The sequence below is a fragment of the Thermobia domestica genome, chromosome 6 (assembly GCF_964235325.1).
Source record: "Thermobia domestica chromosome 6, izTheDome1.hap1.1, whole genome shotgun sequence".
NCBI lineage: Eukaryota > Metazoa > Arthropoda > Insecta > Zygentoma > Lepismatidae > Thermobia > Thermobia domestica.
Window position 1 is genome coordinate 293,959,584 of NC_137459.1, and position 24,143 is coordinate 293,983,726.

Genomic DNA, 24,143 nt, shown 5'->3' on the forward strand with positions numbered 1-24,143 from the left:
GTACCTCTCTCGATAGATCATGGAGTGTTCAACAACACATATAGGAAACATTTGTTATATGAAGCATGCTTTTCAAAATGGCCGCCACAAATATATGTTGTGTCTTAACTAATAATATTGCACTCACTACATATAGTGCTGTTTGCAAAACATGTACTTTTCATTGCAGTTGGCAACACTGTTAACCCCACTGGTGGCCTTCATTTGTTCCCTATTGTGGCAAGTCTCTTTCCATACATCACTTGTCAGCATTGTATTTTGCTGTGCCCCCTTGTTTTTATTGCGGAATTTGCACTTTTCCCCCTTGTCCAACCATGCTGTTTCCCGAACTTCCACCCCTTATATTTCTTGAACCTATTGCGATGGGCAGCTAATTTTTTGGGAATGCTCATCTCTGTTACAGCTCTTTCAATTGGCATAGGCCACATCTTTCACTGCAACTATCATTTTCGGAAGGTTCCCTTGTCAGTTCTACACATGTTCGATAGGGCTTACGTCCGGAGACGTAGCAGGCCAGGGTAGACGGCATATATCAAGTAGGTTTGTTTGCTCTAATGTGGTAAGAGGAACGTGGGATAAAAGAGCTGCTTCTAAAAATTAAATTTTTAATGATCGCAGGCTCACATGGGTGGGTGTGAGGGACATGGTAGCTGTGTTGGACGATTCTTCTACCCATTGTGTCGAAGACACTGGTGAGATTTCTTTCCATTAGCTCTACGGTTCTTTGTAAAAATCATCTACAAAGTTTGATGATCCTTCTTACCTAGGCTTGGTTTCCGTTCTGTATTAATCTATGATTTCTTGCTACGAGTATGCCATCAGCTTTAGATGCTCTTACTCTCGACATATCTAAGACACTGCCAGTTTTGGGTAAATTTGTTTCAGCAAATTGAATACCAACAATTCGCATTCTGAAAGTGACAGATCTTCCTGTTTTGGACTAAAAACGTCTGGCCTAGTCTACACACGAATCGCTGCTACACCACTTCGCTTATTCAGTATTGCCCAACACACGACGGTAGTAGTGCATTAATGGTCACCACATATCACAGTATATGAGTGTATCAATTATTCAAAAATCAAGTAGCAGAACCATCAATTGAAAGCATCGTTGAGAAAAACTTTAATGACTGACTGGGAGTTTAATGAAGCGACAGAATTGAAGTTATACCCTTTGGACCAAAGCTGTTTTACCATAAGGTCAATTAATAGCACAAAATCACAGCTTTATGCAGTCCTGCAACCAGTGTTGGAAGTGGAAAAAAGCAGAGGCGGGATGTTTTATTACGATTTTGACTCAACATACCGGCTATTTAAATATTGTCTTTATCACTGAAAAAACAGAGACGGTATGTCCTCATTACTGGAAAATCAGAGGCGGTATGGCATACCACCGCATACCGTCTCACTTCGACCACTGCCTGCAACGAAAGTCTAATACTAATGTACTGGACTTTGGACTGTTGTTACTTAGCATTTGCTTCAGTTTGTGCGTTTATCACTTTAGAAATGCTATATGAATGGTGTATTAGAATACGAATTTTGCAAGTCTTGTGCTGCGAAGGTTCAAGGGGTAAAATTAATAGTAACACTATCTTTAATAGTGGTTAATTACGTCTACTCCAAAACGACATCGAATTATGTAGCATTTTTGGTTTCTTGAACTAGGTTCAGATTTTTAAGAAAAAATGATAATATTAATATCGACAATTAAAAACGGGTTGAAAACATTCACAAACAGGAAATCAAATTAAAGAATCTAACGCAGACCCATGCATAATGGGTTGCATTTTCAGGCATATATTCATTAGGCGGCCTTAAGCGAGTTAGGACTCCTACTTAACTGTCAGCGATCACCCTTCAGCGTGAAAGACTTGAGTTTAATTCAGGTGGGAATACGTGAATTTCCGTACAATGTCAAAGCTAAAAATGGACGTAAATTAGAAGTAAGGAATTATTATACTATATTACCTTATATTCAATTTGAACTCGCGGGCACCTAGGCGGCCATTGTAATTATTAGAGACAGCCAATTGTGTCAGTTTCATCGAAATTTGCCCTGTGACTCGGCCATCGTTTCATATTCACTCACATAAATAAGTTTGGTCATACAATCTACTTCGCTTAAACATTATATGCAGAGTGAACCACTTAAACTGATTCTCCTTGTAACTTCCAAACTAATTAACAAAAGTAGTTGAAATTTTGTACCAAGCAAACATCAAAAGGGCGAAAAAAATGACACTCAACAATATCACCAGGTTAACAGTATTGTAATCTCAATATTAAAGCTTTTCAAATGGTATTGTCACGTTATTATGTATTTCAAATTCACATGTAAAACGAGAGATTAAAATGCCACATTTTATTCAGTGTTGCGAACTATAGATGCTAGAGTATCACTCATCCAAATTTCGGAGGGCTATACAACAATAATAAAGCAACTAAGATAAACAAGGCGGTGCATATCTAAAGTAACTTAGTGCCGGATACTGTGACCATGATATAATGCATTTCGGACAAATAGGAACGAAGTCGCAACAAATTAATTTTTAATACAGGCTTAATTTCATAAAAGTGCTAATACAAATACCATATCTAAGTTCCTGAGATATGAAACATAGGTAAGGTTTGCAACTGCTCAATATTGTCGTAATTAAACTGCCAAATACTATCGCTGTAATGTTACACCTTGCTGCAAAAGAAATCAATGTAATATATCATGTACGTGTGTGTGTTATAACTTTTTCTGATTAACCACGGTATTCGAAAGTATGCAAATTTCAGCTATCATTTGAAAGCTCGATACAGACTAAATCCCAATATCCTTACGCTTTTATAATTACAATATAAACTCCAATTTATTTACATAATATTATCACCACACCATTGAAGATTGTCCCTAAAACGTTTTCTAAGACAAACGTACATTAAAATAAGTATCTATCTATTAAAATGGCAATAGCAATAGCAATAAAAAGCGCCCGAGCTCCAACGTATAACTATGGCTTTCAAATCTTTCATTTACGGTTATGTGAGATTTCAAGTTTAACAGAGACAAACATTTTAAGTACAAGTACTTTAAATAAAACAGTTAACTAGATCTTTTTCATAAAGTTTATGATATAAAATTGTTGTTCAAAGCCTTTGTATTTTAATAAGCCTTTTCTAAAATCAATGCATGTGAATTGTGCTTCCATCTTCCGAGTTCTTTTAAATTATATGTTGTGGAAGTTTATATGTTTGTGGTCAATCCTTTCTACAATGAGATCTCGGAAACTACAGGCTCTAGAAAAATGACGTTTTCAGTAATCGATCGGAAATTTTGCGTAGATTGTCCAGTTCTAATTGAATATTAAAAAGAAAACATGGCCGTTATTTCTTTATTACATTTTTTAGGGTACACATGGAAGCGTTGAAATTAAAAAAAGCAGCATATCCTATGCGTTATGCATTCCAGCACCACGTTTTTGTATATACGGGTTGCGTATGCCGCAGGCGTTTATTTCATGGCCAAATAATAATGAAAAAAGGAACGATAACCATTTCTCCAGTCTAACCACTAAGATGAATCTTTATTTTTGGAGTGATTTGTGCAATGAACACCATATACAACTACCATTATAATTAATTGTGTATGTAATGTATTTGCTTATTTCATACTGCATACAAGAAGAAAGAAAACACTGGTCATGCATGAATTAGAAACTCTAACCGGAAGTAGGCTCAAATCTTGCAAACGGTGCGAGATATTGAAGTCCCCTTTATGATACGAGTTGACGATTTTTTTTTTTTAAATCAAGACTTCTTTCACTTGTGTCTGTAAAGGGACATGTACAGATGTGAGGAATGAGAAGGATATTTATGCTCATATGCGAATGATGCGCTGTGTAGAGAGCGCAGGTTCAGCTAGTATAAACTGAAAATTTTTCAGACGATCAGTGACCTGATGCACTTTTCTCTTAGTGTACACTAGTGCTGTCCAAATAGATATATTTCTTTTAATAATCGAAAACAGATTTTCTTGTATTAAAAAAAGAAAAAAAAGCAAAAAAAGCAAAAAAAACTGAAATTTCAAAACTATTTTCGGTTTATAAGTTTAGTTTTTGGTTCTCGAAACGGCAATTCAGTTTCCGTTTTCGAAACTTTTTTTTGTTTCCGCGTTTTAGGTTCAAAATTTCGTGTTAGAATACCGAATAGTGGGAGTTTGGAATTCGAGTTTATGTGCTCTGGTACAGAAAGGGGAAGTGAGATTTTAAGAGCAAACTACAGTTTTTACAACAAAAAATTCGGTTTTCAAACGTGTAAGTAGCTTTTTAGTTTTCCTGAGGGAACACATGATTTAGAAAACAAGAGAGAGACACCTAACCAAAGCTCCTACTACTGAAGCTATTGTGTGTGTTTGAAGAAATCACAGAATCAGGAATGTAAATTAATTGCATTTCTCATTTTGAAAGAAGGAATAAATTTTAAAATGTAAGTCCGTGACTGAATGTTACTTACAGCAGTGTTTTTCAGTCTGTAGTCCTCGGGTAGCAATTCCTCGGGTAGTAAGATATTCAAAGAGTGTCCGCGGAACTTTTTATTTTCATTAAACTATTTTATGTTACTCCCAACTGGGATATTCATAAAGCAAATCATATCAAGCACTTGAGCTTTCAATATGCAAGCAGAAACTGATCCAAACTATTCGTTCGGATCAATGAACTAGACCAGCTCCACTCCGTATGCAACCTAAAATGAAAACCGTTCTTAACGAGGTAGTAAAAATATCAATTTTGTAGGCCCTCTCCTCTTAACAGCCTGTTATTTGCAATGAAATGGGAAGTGATCAGGAACATTTATTATTATTATTATTATTATTATTATTATTATTATTATTATACTCAGAAATTAGCTGGTTACCTCGAGGTAAGGTTCTGATGCGGTTGTTTGAGCTTCATGACGGAGTAAGGCTCTTTTTTGGCGGACATTTTTAATATCTTGATTAATCATAGCTCGAGCTATCAAAGTACACTATCACTGTGTTTTCTACGCAAGACAAGATAGAGGCAACACTCAAGTTAATTTCTGATGCAACCGTTTGGAGAAATGAAAATACGATTCTTTTCACACAGACACTAATTGATTTCAATTAAGAACATAGCCCTTTCCAGTGATATTGCTGAAAATAAGATTGAACATTTGAAGTCATTGGTGTCTTAACCACGTCTGCATTTTTCGATTTGTCATACAAAAATGATTGGATGAAAATCCCTGGACTAGGAATAGGGATTTTCTTCTGCCAAAGGCAACTTACAGAGCTGTTTTGCTTCTTGACATTCAAAATGTTTATTTTGTTGTTACCGTTAGTGAAGTTTTGGTTCCAATGTAGGGATGTTTGTCTTAAGATTCCCAAAAGTGCTGTAAGACGGCTGGTGCCATATGCCACTTCACAACTGTGTGAGACAAGATTTTCTCATTTCGTATACATTTAAATAACAAATACAGGAACATACTTAACATGGAGCCATATCTATGTTTGAAACTACCTAGTTTTGATCCAGATATACGGAAGTGATATCTGAGAAAAAACAGCAAGCAATCATTACATTGAGTGTATGCTGAATTAATATTATACCTTACTGGTAAGATTGTATTTTAGTATCTTTAAAAATGGATTTTTCATAAATGATACATTTATTATTGTAACATTGTAATTTATTATTGTGCTTTTATGATATATATTTTAAAAAGTAGTTTTTGATTTCATAGGGCCGAGGAGAATTGACAATTCCTAAAATTAACTGCTGAGAATCGCTGTCCTACAGCATAGTAGTTTTGTTGTACTGTATATACAGTACACATTATTTTAGTTTTCGATAAGTATCTCTTTTCATGAGCGAGCGTGGCGAAGCTTCTACCATTCGCCTCGATCGGCATTTGTGTGTGTTCTGCGAGAACTCTCGTAAACCTCATTCGATTTTAATGAAACTTGGAATATTCCTTTCTTCATCTTTCGGAAATAACCCTATTGTTTGGGGTTGAATTCACTAAGTATAGTGGAGTAAAATGCACCTCATGTTGTAAAGCTGAGCATCAGTATAAATTACATAAAAGTTATTCAATTGCGACAAGTTATTGTACAGTTTCTATAGAACATTCTGGTCATCCCCACAATTTCAGATTAAATATATATTTCGTCTCAAGGTGGAAACTTAAATCTGGCACCATGGTGAAAACGAAATGGTGAATTATGTCCCCACCCTCTTATTTAAAAGACGGTATGTTTGACAATTTTATTTTCAAATAATGTTTGATTTGGTGTAATATTTCGTACATCTTTGAGGCTTACCAAACATCTATTCACGGAGTTAAAATTAGCAAAAAATAAAGTAGTTGATTTATCTCCCCCTACATTTTTCCGAACTCCACGGTAACTTTCATAAAATTCGGTCTTGATAAACATTGTGTACGTTTTATTTGATCCTTTTCCGTAATATCTAATGCTAGGGATTAAAAGCAGTCATAAAAATGAGCTGTGAAATAATCAGTGTGGGGTGATCTAAGCTCCCCTATTCGATTAAAAATATGCAATATATCTTCCGTAAAAAAAAAATTAAAAAAGCTTTTTTCTGTAATATGGTGCATATTTTTTGAGGCTTCAAAATTATTATCACTACTTGGATTTAAAATCAGTTGGGAAGGAGAGAGAAAACATTTACCCCGGGTTCATAAAAAGTGCATTTTTTAAAGATTTCCAATGATCTTGACTGCTTTGAGTTGAAGTGGGTAAATATGAAGGAATTAGGTTTAACATCGGCCTTATCTCCGATTTTATATTACATATTTTTAAAGAAATTTTATTAAAAACACTCACTTTTATAATACAGAATATATTTTGTTGGCGATCATAAACTTAGCCCTATAGTTTGGAGTTAAAATTACTGGAATGGGAGAGAGGGGATTGCTCGCTTCAACAATCTACAACATCACTAGTCCGTAACATGTGAAAAATACTATATATATATATATATATATATATATATATATATATATATATATATATATATATATATATATATATATATATATCGATATTTTATTCTAGCCTGCCTGCTTTACAGCGTGTTGTCTGAATGATGTTTCTTCCAGTTTCGATTCTCGTCTACTGACGAAAACAAAAGACTAAAAGTTCATTTGTAGTGTCTGTATATGGCTGTACTTCAACGTTCGCAGTTATGATCAGCCCCTTCAACCCATCTTAATAATTAGATGCTAATCGTTTGGTCACATCTGATCAACTATTTTCATAAACAAGAAATACAAATCAGTGAACAAAGCAACGTTTATTTTAGCATAATAACTGTAACAATTTCGCCTACTAAACTGAACATATTGGTTCCATCAGGCACTGTCAAGTCAATATGTTCAATATGTTGGCGAAACTGTTACACAGTTACGTTAAATGAAACATTGCTTTGTTCAGCGATTTTATTTCTAGTTTACGTTATGTAAGACAGCAAAGTTGATACGAACCAGCAAACTAATTCCAATGTTTCACGGTCTCCCCACCACGAGACAAAGTACTGAAGTGGGTGCCAACACCTTTGCCTACAACTCGGATACGACGTTTTACCATGCCAATCGTTCGACCAGATATAATTAGCTATCTCCAGTGTTTGATCGGCTTTATTAACAAATATATACTATTTTTAGTAGGGGGTAAGAACACAGCAGACCCCTTCACATTATGTCATATACAAAATTCAACGATGCCAATACTCCGACCGTCTTTCAATTAATATTCTAAACTTTCTAACCGGTACCTTTCTGAGATTGTATAGGTCAAGTTTTTAATTGAACGGAACACTAGAACACTCATATGAAAAACACACACCGTGACTGGTGTTTCGCATTTCTCACTTGGAGTGCTGGATATATAGGGAATATTCAAGCTAGGGTGAATAATTATTCTTAATGAATAATTAAAAAAAAAAGTAATACCATTCTATCTGTTATTGCATGAAAGCATTCTGTAATGGAGACCATTAAAATCGGCAGTTGATCTTGCATTTTGAAAACATTTTCGTTTTTTTTTTAAACCTATTAATTTTCCAAAACCAAGAAAACTGTTTCGGCTTTTAAGACCGAAAGCCAAAAATCGATTTCTATAAACTAGACTTTTCGAGAAACAAACTGAAATTTAATGAAATATGAACAGAACTAGTGCATACAGTTACTGGATGATGAATCTTCCACCTAGTCTCTTTTAATTCATTTACATATTTTCAATGTAAATGCTGTTTCGATTTGTATGTATTTTCTTAGCTTTAACAACGCGGCAAAATGTCATATAAATCATACTTCAAAATTTTCACGGCATTGGGTTCTGGATGTAGAGAAATGCTTAGATTGATTACGGTTTAACATTAGCTTTAAATGCAGTTTAAGACGGATCTATACTTTAACGCAGCGTTTCCCAACCGGTGTGCCGCGGCACACTGGTGTGCCGTGAATGGGCTGCTGGTGTGCTGCGAGAAATCGAAACAAAATTATTAATTTTATAGCAATCAAATTGCAAAATAGAGAAAAATGTATATTTGTATTTCACATTACTATGAACCTCTACTATGAATCTACAATTTTAAGTTTCATATACTGAGAAAAATCCGTTCTCCAGACAGCGATATATTGTACAAATATACGGAAACCTCTTGCTTACTACAGGAATCAGTACGAGGCATACGCTATCCTTATGCTATATATGCACTGCCTAGATGCATCCTAGATGCTATATATGCCTTAGATGTTACATCATGCCGTTGCAGACTATTTCGTAACTTGAAAATTTAAAATATCATTCAATCCTTTCAAAAAAAATTACCTACATTTGTGTTTTAAAAATAAGAGGTATTTGTTTGTTTGTTCGTTATTTAGTGACCTTCCTTCTTAGTAAAAAGGTTGGATACAGTTTTTAAAAAGAAAGCGTATTTCTAAAAACCTGAGTCCAATTTTTCATTGCATTTGTTTTCTATTTTTAAATTTGAATGAAAAATAAGCATAATTATTTACCACGGGGGAAAACCAGTGATCGAGCTTTCTTCTCTGTGAGGAGATCAACAATAACAGAAAAAATACCACTGTGTTTTATATTTACAAATAATAATATCTATAAGTGTGCCGCGAGAATCCAAGTAACACCCGTAGTGTGCCGCAAGTTGAAAAAGGTTGGGAAACGCTGCTTTAACGTGTAAAATTAACTTATATGTATCAACAAAATAAAATAAACGCTCATAAGAAGCACGTGTGATACATAGTTATTTCAAAGCTCATTCTATAAGATAACCTAGATAAACTTTTGACTATGACGTGATTACAATACAGATGCAGTTTATTTTGATATAATGATTAGGAGGAGATATAAACAATTAAGAACAATAATTCATTGCTGTATGAGAAATAGAAGGAATTAAGAAGTTAAAGAGACAATTGCTCACAGCTCTAAATATAGTTATGCGGTAAGCGCCAATGTTATTCTCTCTCTCACTCACACACACAGTGATAAATGATGGAAACACTAAGAGACCGTTGCTGAACGCATATAACTTATTGTTACAGACACAAATATTTTTCATATTTGATTACACAACTAATTGATATCTCCATTAGATCATGCAAATCATCCTAATATGGTACACATCAGAAGAATGTATTTACAGTAGGTAGCGAATCCATATCTAGCCACACGTTTTGTTAAGTTCAAAACGAATTAACTAAGTTTAGTTTTCTTTGGAATGAAAAAAAGAACTCATCATGCATTACGAACACTGTATTTAACTTTTCAGATTATTAACAAAAGAACGTGTTTAAGGTAGGTATTTTTTTCAACTATTAAAGCGATCTTGGAAATATATTGATAATTGCATTGTTCTTAGAAATATATTTACTACTACTACTACTACTAGATGATAATATAAATAATAATAACTTGAAATCGGGTTCAGAGTTATTTAACATGGAGAAAGCTATATTTCACGATATCACTAATTTATTCTCATTTGCCAACTAATGAAATCGCCATTTCAGCGTTAGAGACAAATTATGAAGCTTAAAATCACACACAAAAAAGTATCTGCTTCACAAGAAAGGACTGCGCCAAGAAAAACTTATTTTGAAAGGCATACATTTTGCTTTCCAAGTACTTTACGGCAAAATATTTCATCCGCCATCTTCCAAAGGTGTGGTTCAAACAAATCGATACCTGGGCTAGTCCATTGCATGCTGGTGATGCCTGTAGTTCCGGCATCTAGATTCCGCCCTGGAATTTACCCATTTACAAGCACAATTTTTTAGTGTGTTCTTCAGTGGTCTTGGTCGTGGGATTAATCTACGACTTTCCGCTGTCGACCGGCATGAAAAAGTTATTTCCTTTATTTATTCTCTCCCCAAAATGCTACCCATCAAATAAGAAATTGGTAATGAGGTTTCGTAGTTAGTGCAGTCATTGTAGTTTGAAGAAGTAAGCCTATGTCCAAGAAACTTATAAAACATTAATGTACGCTCCATTAACAACCAAATAATGTGATTTAACCTTTCTGAAAAAGTATTTCCACAACATTAACGATTATGCTAATTCAAAAGCTTTATGTATTTCTACAGATAATATATCATATAATATTGCCGCACTCATATCAACTGACAATGAAGTAGTGTATGTTTAAAATAGTTCTTATTTTATTTATTTAGTAGTAAGAACATATAAAACAGACATTTTAGTCTTAAGAAAACACTATGAACTGAATACTAGGAAAAAAAAATACTAGAGCAATTCAGGGCTCTAATGCGAATTCATATTTTTTTTTTTATTAACCAGATTCAAAACAAGAATACCTTAAGTCAGTGGTGCCCACCCACCCTTATGTCCATGACGCACCCTCCCTTCCAATTGTCTATCCGTAGGTGTTCTTCCATGAAAAAAAAATCTTTTCGATTAATTTTACACCCCCCTCAAAACATATTTATATAGATTTTAACCCCCCCAAATATTTCAATGACGTAGTTTGCGTCATAGCCCCCTTTGTGGGCACCCCTGCCTTAAGTATACATATTTATTTTAATTTGAATGTCAGTTTATGCGACATTTAATTCTGTATGAAGTTTGAGATAAGCAATAAGTTTCAACAGGGCATATATTGTTGAAATAATAATTTTAACATATTTTAATGTTCAAAGTTGTTGCAGAAAATTACCTGTCACTGATGTTCCAAGCATGCTTTTGATTAGTTTGAAATTAATGCAATCAGTCAACTGCACCTATAAAAGTAGAAACAAACAATTATTGGATGAAAAAGTATTTGGCTAGATTACACTTAAAACAATTGTACTTTAAAATTAGAAGTTCTATACACATTCTAAAGTAATGTTTTGCTTTTAACAGGAAAATTGAGTCAGGGCAGATCACTAATTGAGGCGACGCTTGCAATCACATCACAAGCAATTTAGTGTTGCCACTGTTTAAAGAAAGTTTTTTTTAAACCTGGAATTTTTATATGAAGCGTTCATTTTCAAAACGTCTCTAGTCAGTTTTTGATTCAAACTTCAGATAGTAAATTAATATTAATTTGTTGGATTTGCTGCTGTTTTTAAAATCCATAGGAAATTTGAATTTTTTTTTAAAAAAAGGGTTTTGAAATTAAACCGCAGTAATTACAGCTAAAATTAAAATAGGATTCCTAGTTTAACCCTTACCTGGATTTTGAATGAAAAATTGACAAGAGACGTTTTGAAAATGAACTCTCCATATGGTAGTTATTTACACATATCAAGTTGACTAAAAAGTATTGAGTCTTTGGAGGTCAAAATTGATAATACATTATTACGGCTGAAAATAACATGAAACCACATATGCACTATTTTGTTCGATGATTTGTCATTTTCTCACCAACACCACAATCTCGTCACTCTAAAACTTCTGTGGTTTTTGGTCAAGAAATTGTGACACGGTTTCCACAGATCTCTTTTAAAAATAACTTATCATTCAAGGAGATCTCCAATGATAGCGAAACAAATGATAACCTGACGGTGCGAAGTCCGCGATATATGGTGGATGTATTAAACCTTCCAGCCAAGCTCACTCAATTTCTGACGGGTCGTTAAAGATGCATGTGGTCTCTTGGTGTTAGCGTGGTATACTTTTTTAATGACCAGTTCCAGTCGGTTCTTTTGAATTGTTAGGTGCACTTGCGCTAACTGTCGACGGTACAGGTCCGAATATATTGTTCTGTCCTACGGCAGCAGCTTGTGATGCAGGATGTCGGTCCATTCCCATTAAACGCACATCATAGTATTATTGAAAATCAGTGTTCGTTTTGCTACAGGCTTTGGAGGTTCTTTTCACTTCGACCACGATTATTGTCGCACGTTGTTATCGTAGGTTATCACTTCCCATCATTAGTGATAAACCGCTTCAGAAATTGCTCGAGTTCGTTATGTTTAAGTAGAGATTTGCAGATTAAGAGTTCCATCGAATAAACATTCTCGAGTCTGATCATGTGGCGACTATCGTCGAGATTCACTTTGTAGTCAGCTTTATTCGAATGGTTTAACACTGGAAGTGGATCTATAATCATTGACAATTTAATAACTGCTTAAATGTCGACTTCTGCCAGAATATCATTCACTTTTGCTGTGATTGGTCACTCACTCTGAGAAGCATCTTTGAGATTGAAATTTCCAGAACAAAAGTGACAACTAAATTTTGGCTGTTGCTCTTATCTTGCTTTTAAACAGCACAAATCTCTTCACGCTCCTGCAAAACATTTGCGCCTTATCCAAATAAAATTGTAAGATGAAGCGCAGTTTTTCGGAAAGTTATCGTCTTGGCGGTGCAATATCTTACTCTAATTACAAGAATTTGAACACTTTCTGCACATTTACTAGTTTCAACTGTCAGTTGTCGAACGACGTATGACCCACAATAATTATTATGCATTTTAGACTAAAGGAGACTATGACCAAAGCAAGTGAACGATGATGCAATAATTGATGGAATGAGAAAGTAGGAGGAAACGGAAGTACCGAGAAAACCCACAGACATCATGATGTTCACCACAAACTTGCCTGTCCGGGGATCCAACCTGGGACCCCACACCAAAGGTAAGCGCTCTACCAGTGAAAACCATCGTGTGCCTGATTTTACCATTGAAAATCGAATTATTGTGAGGAGCTATCACCGGTGTGCCCGTCAGGGTATGAAAACTGAACCGAACTCTTAATAAACACCCTGTGAAGTCACTAAGCTGAGTTGCACGTGGGAGAAATGTGAATTACCATACTGCTAACTCGGCACGATGGCATTCTAGGTAATTATTATTTAAAATAATAATAATAATCGAAGCTTAAAGTAATATTTTGATTAACCTGTGTTTACCTGAGACAACAGTAATAGCCTCATATATTCATGCAAGAATGTGCACGTTTCTATTTTGCAATCAATATCCCTGAATGAATCAACCAAAAATTTCCAGGATGGATGGATTGTCGTGTTTCACATGAATGATTCAACGGAGTGGTGACTTCACACCGTAACACTTCTTGAGGAATTCAGTGAAGTGGGAGATTAATCCTATCAAACCACAAACTTTGTATTGTACGAAATGTAAAATTACGTTGAGATGATCCTCGAGGATTGCTGAAACTAGTGTTTGGTATTATATGCATATATTTTGATCAAATTTGAACATTTCAAACAATTTCATACAATTTATTTTATTTACCAAAATTTATTTCGCTATTATCAACGAGTAGTTAGTAGAAATACTAGCAATTTTCAATACAGAATTAATTCTGAATCTCTGTAGAAATCGTTGAAAGTACTTTATGATCGTAAACTGTAGAGAAGACCATACAGATTGAGATGATTGTGGGTAAACAATTTACGATTGATGTTTGGTCCTATTTTTAGCTTCAATATATCATGCCAAGGGATGTAAATTTCAGCATTCAGGTTAAGAATATATTTCGATACTGTGCGCACAGTTTTTGCATCTGAGACACACAATAGAATGAGAACGTCTTGACATCTCAAGAAAGTTTATAAAGTATGTAAAGGTTGATTCAGTAACAGTAATATCCAAACTTCGTATATATCGAAATAAACTGTTTTACATGCTGTGTTCCATATCTTATGAAATTCTTAAACCAGAATATACTTGTACTTCAAAGTTGTCAATAATTTGATATATTGTATAAAATAAATGTGAATGGTGACATTGCCTGAAATTTATTTAAAGCACAACGTTTTATTAGTTATATACACAGAATATTCCAATGTAAGATTATTAGTGTTCTAATAGCACTAATTATTATTAAGTATTCTGCCTTTCGGCAGGTCCTGCGACTAATGAGGATTTCTTTTTTCTTTTTTTTTTCAATTTTAGATTTTGGCCTGGAAATGTTTCTTCCACTTTTGTCGATCTTCAGCTTCCTCTTTTAACTCTCAATATTTTCTCCTATCTTTCAAATCATCGATCAGCTGTGTTCTTCCCATTCCTCGCTTCCCTTCCATCTTTCCTTCTATGACGGTGTGAAGAAGACAATTTCTTCGCAAGATGTGTCCAATCCAATTGGCCTTTCTACGAAGGATGGTGGCTAGAAGTGTCCTCTTTTCTTCTATCCATTTTAAAACATCTTCGTTTGTTGTTCTCTCTGTCCATTTTATCTTCTCCATCTTCCTCCAACGCCACATTTCGAAGCTCTCCAAATATTTCCTCTATAGCTTCCGTAATGTCCAAGACTCTGAACCATACAGTCTAATGCTCCATATATAGCACTTGACCAACTTCTTAAGTCCAATAGTGAGCCTGCTAGTTAAGAATGATCTTTTCTTGTTGAACGCTTCTGTAGCTACGGCAATTCTTGACCTGATCTGTTTGGTGCAGTAAGCGTCTCTCGTCAAAATACTTCCCATATACTTGGGATTACCGACTTCTTCAAGTTCTTTTTGTTCTACTCTGATCCGTAAGGGCGTATTTCCACGGGATATTCTCATGACTTTCGGCTTTTCGATTAATTTCCATTCCATACAATTTTCCAGTGTCAAGTATTTTGTCAATCATCTCCTGTAGTCCTCCTTCGGTTTTAGCTATTATAGCCGTATCATCTGCATACCTGATCTTGTTAATGATTTGCCCTCGAATCTTGAAATCTCCAATTCTCATTAATGCTACCTTCATTAAACATTCACTGTAAATGTTGAATAATTGGGGCGACAAATTACATCCTTGTCTGACTCCTCTTCCAATCTCCACACTATTCGTTTCTCCTTCATTCAAGCGCAGCTTCACCCGTTGTCCTGTGTACAGGTTTTGAATGAGTCGTCGATCTACACTAATTAATATAACAAAATTAAACAACTCACACAATTGTGGATTTTTTCCAAGGCTGACACTAGAAGGAATGGTGTATTCTGTTTTGAATAAATAAATACGAAGTATATATATTGTTTTGTATATAAAAAGTAATACTTAAAAAGATAAGAATCATAATGTATTATGGAACATTAAGTTTTATTAAACATAAAATATATAAACATTTCCTTTGCTAGCGTGCTACGTGGCTGATTTATGGCGGATTTACCCTATTAGAATTATATAGTTCACTTCAGAATCTAGTGGTCTTTCTTAGAATGTAAGATACTGTATATAATTTCACATTACGTGAAATAAGATACTTCAAAAGGTTTTAGTATGTTAAGTTCAGAACTGTCAATAAGTCAGTACATGAACTATATTAAGTTGAATTTGTTACAATTTCCTTCCATTCTAACAAGTCATCAAAATCATCTCTATTTTCATAACCTTTCTCTCCCCTTCACGGAGGCGTACCCGCGTAACTTGAAGGTCATTGCCGTGGTGTATTCACCGCTTTGTGCTTCCAGTAACCAGAGAGTCAAGCGAGCGAGCAGGCTTTCGATTGCTCATATTCCGACAAAGACAATCCGGCACATTTGACCATGCAATGACAAGTTCTGAACTACTTTAGTATGAAACATTAGAGGCAACAACTAGCATAAAATTCAGTTACAGGGCTTAAGTGAAATGGAAATGGGTTAATTTCCTTCATTCCGAGTTTTTTTAATTAACTTAGATTTCCGAAGTGTTATATCAACCCAATTGTTTATTTTTTCTTTTTTTTTCTAAAAAAGGTATTGGTAGTTCTAGAAGTTTCATATACCGAGCATAGCTTCGAGAGTAGTCCATTTCATACTAGTATTAAAACATCAATAAATATCAAGGGCGGTTGTAGTTGTCCTTATCGCAGAACTTTTGAACTGAATTGTACACGTATAAACTCAAGCATCTCAAATTGAAATGTTTTTAGACAGTAGCAATATTATGTAATAATCGCTATTGATGGCCATTTTCTTGTCAATACAGCATTTTTTCTCAAAATTTAATGAAAGTTCTTCGTAAACTAGACAAACGTTGTATGTCTTCTTTTTCATGTAAATAATTATAGTTCGCACGCAAACAGAACAAGGTTTTTTCCTTGAAGAACAAGATCTTACTCATGACACTATTTAAGGAAAAATAAGTCGATTCTCTGTGTCTTCTGATGACAGTACCAAGTGGCTAACCCTTTGTAATAGTGGCAAAATTTGACTGACAGTCTGTACGGAAATCGAATGCTCTTTTGACAGTTTTACTGCTGATAAGAAAAGTTGGTTTGGTATGTGGGTCTACTATAATGTCTGTATGTGATAAACATCCCAATGGGAATTAAAGTTTTAATAAAATGGGCGAGGATAAAGAATTACTGGAAAGAAGTACATTTCGTTTTAATTCACACCTAATTTAGCCATTCGAAACAAGATGTTTAATTTTGCACTTTGAATTAAAGTACTTCAGACTAATGCAGGAATTTTATTTACTAAACATAATACCGAAAAAAAAAGAATCACAGGATGGTGCTCTTATATGTAAGAAAAGTGAATGCGGAAGTAGAATTTCTCACAGTTGTCGGGAGCCATATTCAGAATTACTTTTCAGTAGATGACCTATGTACTAACATCACATCAATGTCATTAGAACATGAATGAGCATAATATACTGTTAACTTAGTTCTGCAGGAAACAAACGTCAAGATCATGAATTGAGGCATCAAATCGTAAAAACTAAGTCGATTTCCGCTACCTCAACAACTGTTGTCGCGGATATTAGTGATAGATAGTTGTGATAAACTTGATTAAAATCGAAGGGATCACAGAAAAACAGAAATTAACTTTTTTCTTCATTCACACTCTGTAAGTTTTAATTTACATTCTTTGTGTGGTCAACAGCATAATTGCTTTGCATCCAATTTTCTGATTTTGTTTATTCTATTTAGTGATGAGCAAATGCAAGACCAAGACCAAGACTGGGGTGGTATTGGTCTTGCACATCCAGTCTTGGTCTTGTTCTTGCATTTAAAAGATCTTATACTTGTCATAGGTAAATTTTACTCTGGACATAAGGGATAATAAATTCTACAATGCGCCAATAGTAACAGAAATACAATGTGTGTTTCTAAATGTAACATAGTTTACCTTCGTGTAAGTATGATGAGAGTGTACAACATAGGTGACCTTTATTTTTTTAATGGGTGTCCACGCTTCACTACGCTAAGATAAATCTCAACATTTCATAATCTTTATACATTTTTAACGGATCCAACACTCCACTGGTTTCCAAACTGAGGAAGCTACACCCGAGACGCATGAAAGGAAATCAAGACGGCACAGATTATTGAAATACCATGAACTGCAAAATTATTTTTACACTCTAAAGGCATCAGATTTCTCTTTTCAATAAAGATTAGGTAATTCTTGTATTAAACAAACTTCCAATTAAAAATTGAGATTTTGTTTTACTGATTCCAATATGTACTTTAAGTGGCAGAAACATAAACATTAGGCAAAAGCGATGAAAAAATTGCACTTTCGAAACGTGGGCATGGAGAAAAAAGGAGAGAATTAGCTGTGTTGAACTGGAAACGAATAAGATGATGTTAGAAATATTAGCAGTAGGGGAAAAAGAATAATTTTAGATATTGATAAAAGGAGAAAGAGGAACTGGTTGGGATATTGGCTGAGGAGGACGTACTAGAGGGCATGGTGAAAGGAAAGAGAGGGAGAGAGTGAAGGAGACTGTAGTTGAAGGAAAGTAAAGTATTAAAACAGAAAATTGCTACGTTAAGACGAAGAGATTAGCTGAGCCGTACATCGAAGTTTCTCAGTTGCAGCAAGTAACCTGCCAATAATGGCAGAATAGCTAAGATGATGATGATATGTTTAGGAATATTCCCCAAAAAGAGAAAAAAAAAATACTAATAATTATAATCAAAACTGTAGAGTAATTTGAGTGAAAACTTAAAAAGACTCAACTGTATGTTTTTTTTTCTCGATAAACTCAATTTATATAAATACTTTCTACCTATATCAGAAATACAAAATAATAATAGCATCAAATTCGAAGTTATTTGAAATAACTACAAAATCAGTCTCATTTGTGAATATGGATTACTAGCATCAGTTACTCACTTCGTTGGGTTAAATTTAAAATAATAATAATATGTTTCGTTAATCAGCCACTTTTTATTACTAAAGCGCTCTTTGATATCGGTCATTTTCGATGATTTTTATATTTCTCTCCCCTCCTCGTCTCCAAGTTGTGGGGCTAAATTTGGATTTAAACTGCATCAGAAGTGTCACTGTTCATCTTAAAGACCCCGAAAACTATGGATTCGGCACTAATATATCTCATTTTCAATAAATTCATATATATCATCTCCTCCCCATGTTGCAAGGAACGGCGTCGGAAGTGTCACTGTCCATCTCTATGACCTCGAAAACCATGCATTCGACATTTATAATGGTCATTTTCGATATTTTATATATCCCCTTCCTCCTCCTCCATTAAGTTGCGGTGCTGAATCTGCATTTAAACCTGATCGGAAGTATCACTGTTCACCTTAGCGAGCACAAAAAGTATGGATTCGAAACTAATATTTAGTCATTTTTGATCTTATATATATCCCTCCCCCAAGTTACGGGGCTGAATTTGGATTTAAACAGCATCGAAAGTGTCACTGTTTATTTCAGCGACCCCCATCGGTCATTTTAAATCATTTTTAAATATCTCTCCCCTCCCCTAAGCTGCACCGTCAAAGTGATATGACAGAAACCATCTCAGGTCCGAACCTCATCTACGTTGAAAATGTGATCGAGATCTGTTGGGTGGTTCAAGAGTTATAAGTTTTATTTATTTTTGTACACTTCCTCTCCCCTTCTCCTCATCTAAGTTCTACCGGCAAAGTACGCCTTGTTTCAAAAAGAATATCCGTGTTTCGAATGCATATATTTATTAAACTTTAAGACATACGAATATGAAATTTTACACGCATATTTACGAACCTCTCAAGTTCAAATTACAGTTTAAAGTTCAAATTACAGGTGTTCAATATGTCCTCCATCAGCGACACGAAAAATATCACATCGATACTCAATTCCTCCCATACTCGGACAAGCATGTCCTGCGTCACTGATGTTATCTCAGTACGGATACAGTTCTTCAACTCTTCCAGGTTCTGTGGGAGTGGTGGTACATAAACGTCATTATCGAAACCCCACAGGAAGGAGTCAAAGGGTGACTAATCCGGTGACCGGACAAGTCCGAATTGGACGAAATTTCACATAGATACTAAGTTGAGGTCGGTGAATAACGTAGGAATAGTAGTTTCATTCGCTTTTGCGTACTTTACGAGATATACAGGGTGATGTAAAACAGAATGCAACATAAGGCAACTATGTAATACGAGTCCGAATTAGACGAAATTTCGTATAGATACTAATTCGAGGTCAGTAAATAACGTGCAAATAATCATTCGATTTGCGTTTGCGTACTTTCGAATGTACTTGGATTAGCCTGTCTTATGACTCTGCTGTTTGTGGGTAAGAGAGAGACTTGCTATATTCGAATTGTGTATGCAGAATGACAGTCTGACATGCTCAGTAAGAGACATTGACAAACAAGGCGCGGCCTGCCACACGCGAACATGTGAGTTGGGCGGTTCCTTTTGCCAAACTTTGTCTATTACTGTTTACAGTCGCTGGAACCCAGTTTCCGTTCTAATGTTGACCTTCCAACATGCTATTGCAATTGGTAAATGGTGCGATTTTAAGGACGTGTGTCCTCAAAGACTTTTACTTATTGGCAGGATCTCAACATCGAACACTGTTTCTCCTTTCATTTTCATGTGGAACCCCCTTCACTCAACGGGAGATTTTCCTGTGACACCACTGCGTTTATCATTATCGCCATGAGAGTCCGCATATGAATTTTGGTATCCATGTGTGGACTTTCGTCTTCCCATACCAGTGTATTACAGAATGCTTCTATGCTATTTTACTTTTGCATCGCCCTGTATATCTCGCAAAGTATTCAAAAGCGAATCGAATGACTATTCAAGTTATTCACCGACCTCAAATTAGTATCTATACGAAATTTCGTCCAATTCGGACTTGTCACGTTGGGACCATTTCCTTCTCAGATACAGTGTATAGGCCTAATAATTAGATGAAAAGCAAAGAGATCGGAAATAAGAGTATTCTATTAAAATCAATCTTTACAGTATTTTTTAAAGTTATTACGTGGAGAACATATAAAATAAAGAAAACGGAAAACTAAGTATTAATGCGAATTCTGAATTCCAGTCTTTGAACTATATCAGATATAACACAGGCTAGTTTAACCTTGAGGCACTTCCGCCTATTATAAGACTGAATAAGCCGTGTATCTGAACTAACATAGTAAGAGTGAATGAACCTTGTACTGGCTGAATCTGCGAAACAGTGTCATGGAATGCTGCGTTTACTTCCATTTACTTCAATTCTCAAGTCAACCTAGAGAGTAGTTGAAAGTTATGGTTACTTGAGGCTGAAGCGAACATATTGCCGTTTGAACATGTGTCTACACATATGGTATAAATCTACCAGAACAAGGGGAAATTAAGACAAAATATTACACGCACACTCAAAATTTTAATATTATGTATATATCAAAGAGTTTCATTTATGCTTACTTGAAAATTCAAGGATAGTGAAGATTATTTGTGAATCACAAATATGAGAACAAATCATTCTGTCTTAAGGAACAGTTAATTTGTTTCTCTGAACAAGCAAAAGCTTTAATCTGACTGGAAATCTTTTATTGTGATCTACTGAAATCAGTAAAACTCATTAATAAATATGTAACATCTTCTATTAATAATAATGTTTAATACAGAAGAGAAATAACATTCTTTAAACTTGTAATGATATTGCCTGCAAAGTTTATAACAATGATCCACACAGTAACTGCTTCGTTTATTGCTTCTGGCAGTTTGTTTGAGAGCTAAAAACAACCCGGCTCTTTCGGAACATCTTTGGAACATTTTGGAGTATTTCAGTTTCCAACCTCCAGTATGTAAATCCATAATATTTAAAAAAGTTTATAAGAAACCAATTAATATAAATGAATATACATAAATGGTTATAATTCAGGATAGTCTTTTGTAAGTGGCGGAACGTCCAGTAAGTTTTCCTTTTGCATAAATTACCTTTGAGAAAGATTAAATTTGCAAGCGAGTATGTTACATAAACTTCAGTCATATCCCCAATTGGATCATTCTAAAATTTATTTGAACATTGCCAAACAGTAAGACAACACAAGCCCTAGTAATGTGTAGTATATTTCAAATTTCTAAGCTTCAGCCTTACGGTTAATACGTTTTTTTTAAAGTCCTTTTTCCGCTTTTATTCTTAATAGCTGAAAAAAATATGACAGTTACTTGTCCATATTTTATTTATTATTCATCTTGCTTTAATTTCTCGATTAGGAATATTCACTCACTTTGCTTATCCACTTTCGAGCCATATAAACTGATTAATACGGGAAAAAAATGAGGAATTGTTTGGATAAAATTACAGGAAGAACGGACCATAATTGTTCACGGTAGAGAAGTACGTTGAGTTCAACCGCCAAATATGTGATGTTAACATACTTGATTTATCAGTTATTCTTTGCATTTAAGACTCAAGGGTACAGAATCACGTAGGGTTGACGAACGCAGAAGATACAATACTACGTGTAAAATTAAAAAGAATAACTTATTATGTTATCACATAAGAACAGGAAGTAATTATAAAAATGTTTATATATATATATATATATATATATATATATATATATATATATATATATATATATATATATATAAAAGTGTGTCTCAACAACGCATGTATACTAAAGTAAGTGGGAAAAGGGAAAAGAGAACAAAGGTTATTTGAGAAGGTTAAAAAATATTCTCATGGTATTACTCAGCTTACAATGATGAAACGACACGAAAATGTTGCCGTCGATTTTTTTTTTAATTCGTGAGAATATGTGTAGGTGCAGATTGGGATGATTGTTCCAAAGGCGAATTCTCCCCCTCTTCTGCCCCAACTATGTTCTCTTCATGGGTGACCTAACCGGAAACAGCAATATTTCGAGGTCGCAACACTACCTAATATCCCCCCCCTTGTGTTCCAGAACATTCGCATCCTTTCATGAATGCGCTTTTTCGCCTAGTACCTGATGGTTATCTTGTTTCCTCATGTGGTGGATCTGCTCATTACAATGACGTTTTGGTTAATTGCGTGCTTCGGATTGTAGAATATTTTTTAGGGACGTAAAAGAATTTTTCAACATAGGCAGTATAAATATTTTAATATATAAACTACTACATTGCTTTTAGTATTAATATTGAAGTTTGCAGATTTACGATTATTTCCAATAAAGAATGTGTGCCAGTAATTAGTAACCACCATAAAGTTTCTCATACACATACCACTGCCACACATATATGAGTGTAGTAGTTGTTAGGACATCAATTGTAATAATTGTGGTTCGTATACTTTTAACCGCAATACGTAGCAAACTTCTGAGTTTTACTGTTTTCTTTCCACGTAACTGAAACTCTGAACATCCCACCCGGAAATAGGCGCATAAATTACTCCCTGCATTCTCACAAGCAATTTGCCGACGACATACTATACTGATAAGTTAGCGTCGAGATTGCTAACTAGTTTTGAAATGAAGACCACATCATTATAATTGATTTGAAAAATTTCAGTTGAAAACACTCCCCGTATTGTTATCATTGAACAAGCACTATTGTTTAAAACAATTATGAGTTTCGTGTAAATTATGACAAATGTTTTCGTAAGCTACAGGGGGATAATTAGTAGTAATGATGATTTCAAAGTAATATGAAATCCGGTTGAAGAAAAAGATAGGCATGTAAAGTCCCACGTGCTAAGAAGGATTAAGGTGAAATATCAGTTAAGTTTTGGATAAATTGATCTAGCAACACGCCGTTTAATGACTTACAAAATAGAAATGGGTAGAATAACTCTAGACTATCGTGTGCGATGTGCTTGACTTTTCCTTTCCTTGAGACTACTTTAAAAATATTCCTTATTTATAACAATACAACAAGCAACCCAATAAACTGAACAGCATTCTCAATGAGCTCTGCTACAATGCATCTAGACATGTTTTTTATTGTCTCATGGCACGCAGACATGTGTTCCAGAGTTTTTGAAAATTCGAAAAGGGGGGATACTCTGTTCAAAATTTAGCCAAAAATAGGGTATTTCATGAGTTTTATAATTACACTTTCACTGAAATGCAAATCTTAATGAAGGAAGGAAATTTGTTCAAGTATTTCAGTAAATTATTCTTGCTGTGCAAAGAACAGACACTTCCATTACTTATATAATAATAATAATAATAATAATAATAATAATAATAATAATAATAATAAACTTCCATGGCCTCTCAATTTGAGGCCCATTTTGTTATGAGTTTTACTAAGTGAAAAAATACATAAAATCAGTTATGAATGTACAAACCATGATACATACGCGCAAATACTGTTAAGTCCAACGCATTTGCTGAAACTCTTAACTAGAGAAATTCCATTGAGAGGGGTGTTAAGTTTCAAATTTATTTTTTTTTCAGGATGAAGTGTCTTAGGACTTTTTTTTTCATTTTCCATTTGGATGTAGTATTCACTTTTGTTTGTTTTATACAATATAGTCT

General features: G+C 34.5%; 1 long non-coding RNA gene across 6 annotated transcripts in view; it reads right to left on the minus strand.

Moving 5' to 3' along the window:
- LOC145688522 (uncharacterized) overlaps nt 1-24,143 on the minus strand; it is a 592,332-nt gene that overhangs the window by 35,999 nt on the left and 532,190 nt on the right. For all 6 annotated transcript variants that reach the window (XR_014131931.1, XR_014131932.1, XR_014131930.1 and 3 more), the window contains one exon: nt 11,232-11,295. This is a non-coding gene — a long non-coding RNA (uncharacterized LOC145688522). The remainder of the gene's footprint in view (nt 1-11,231; nt 11,296-24,143) is intronic.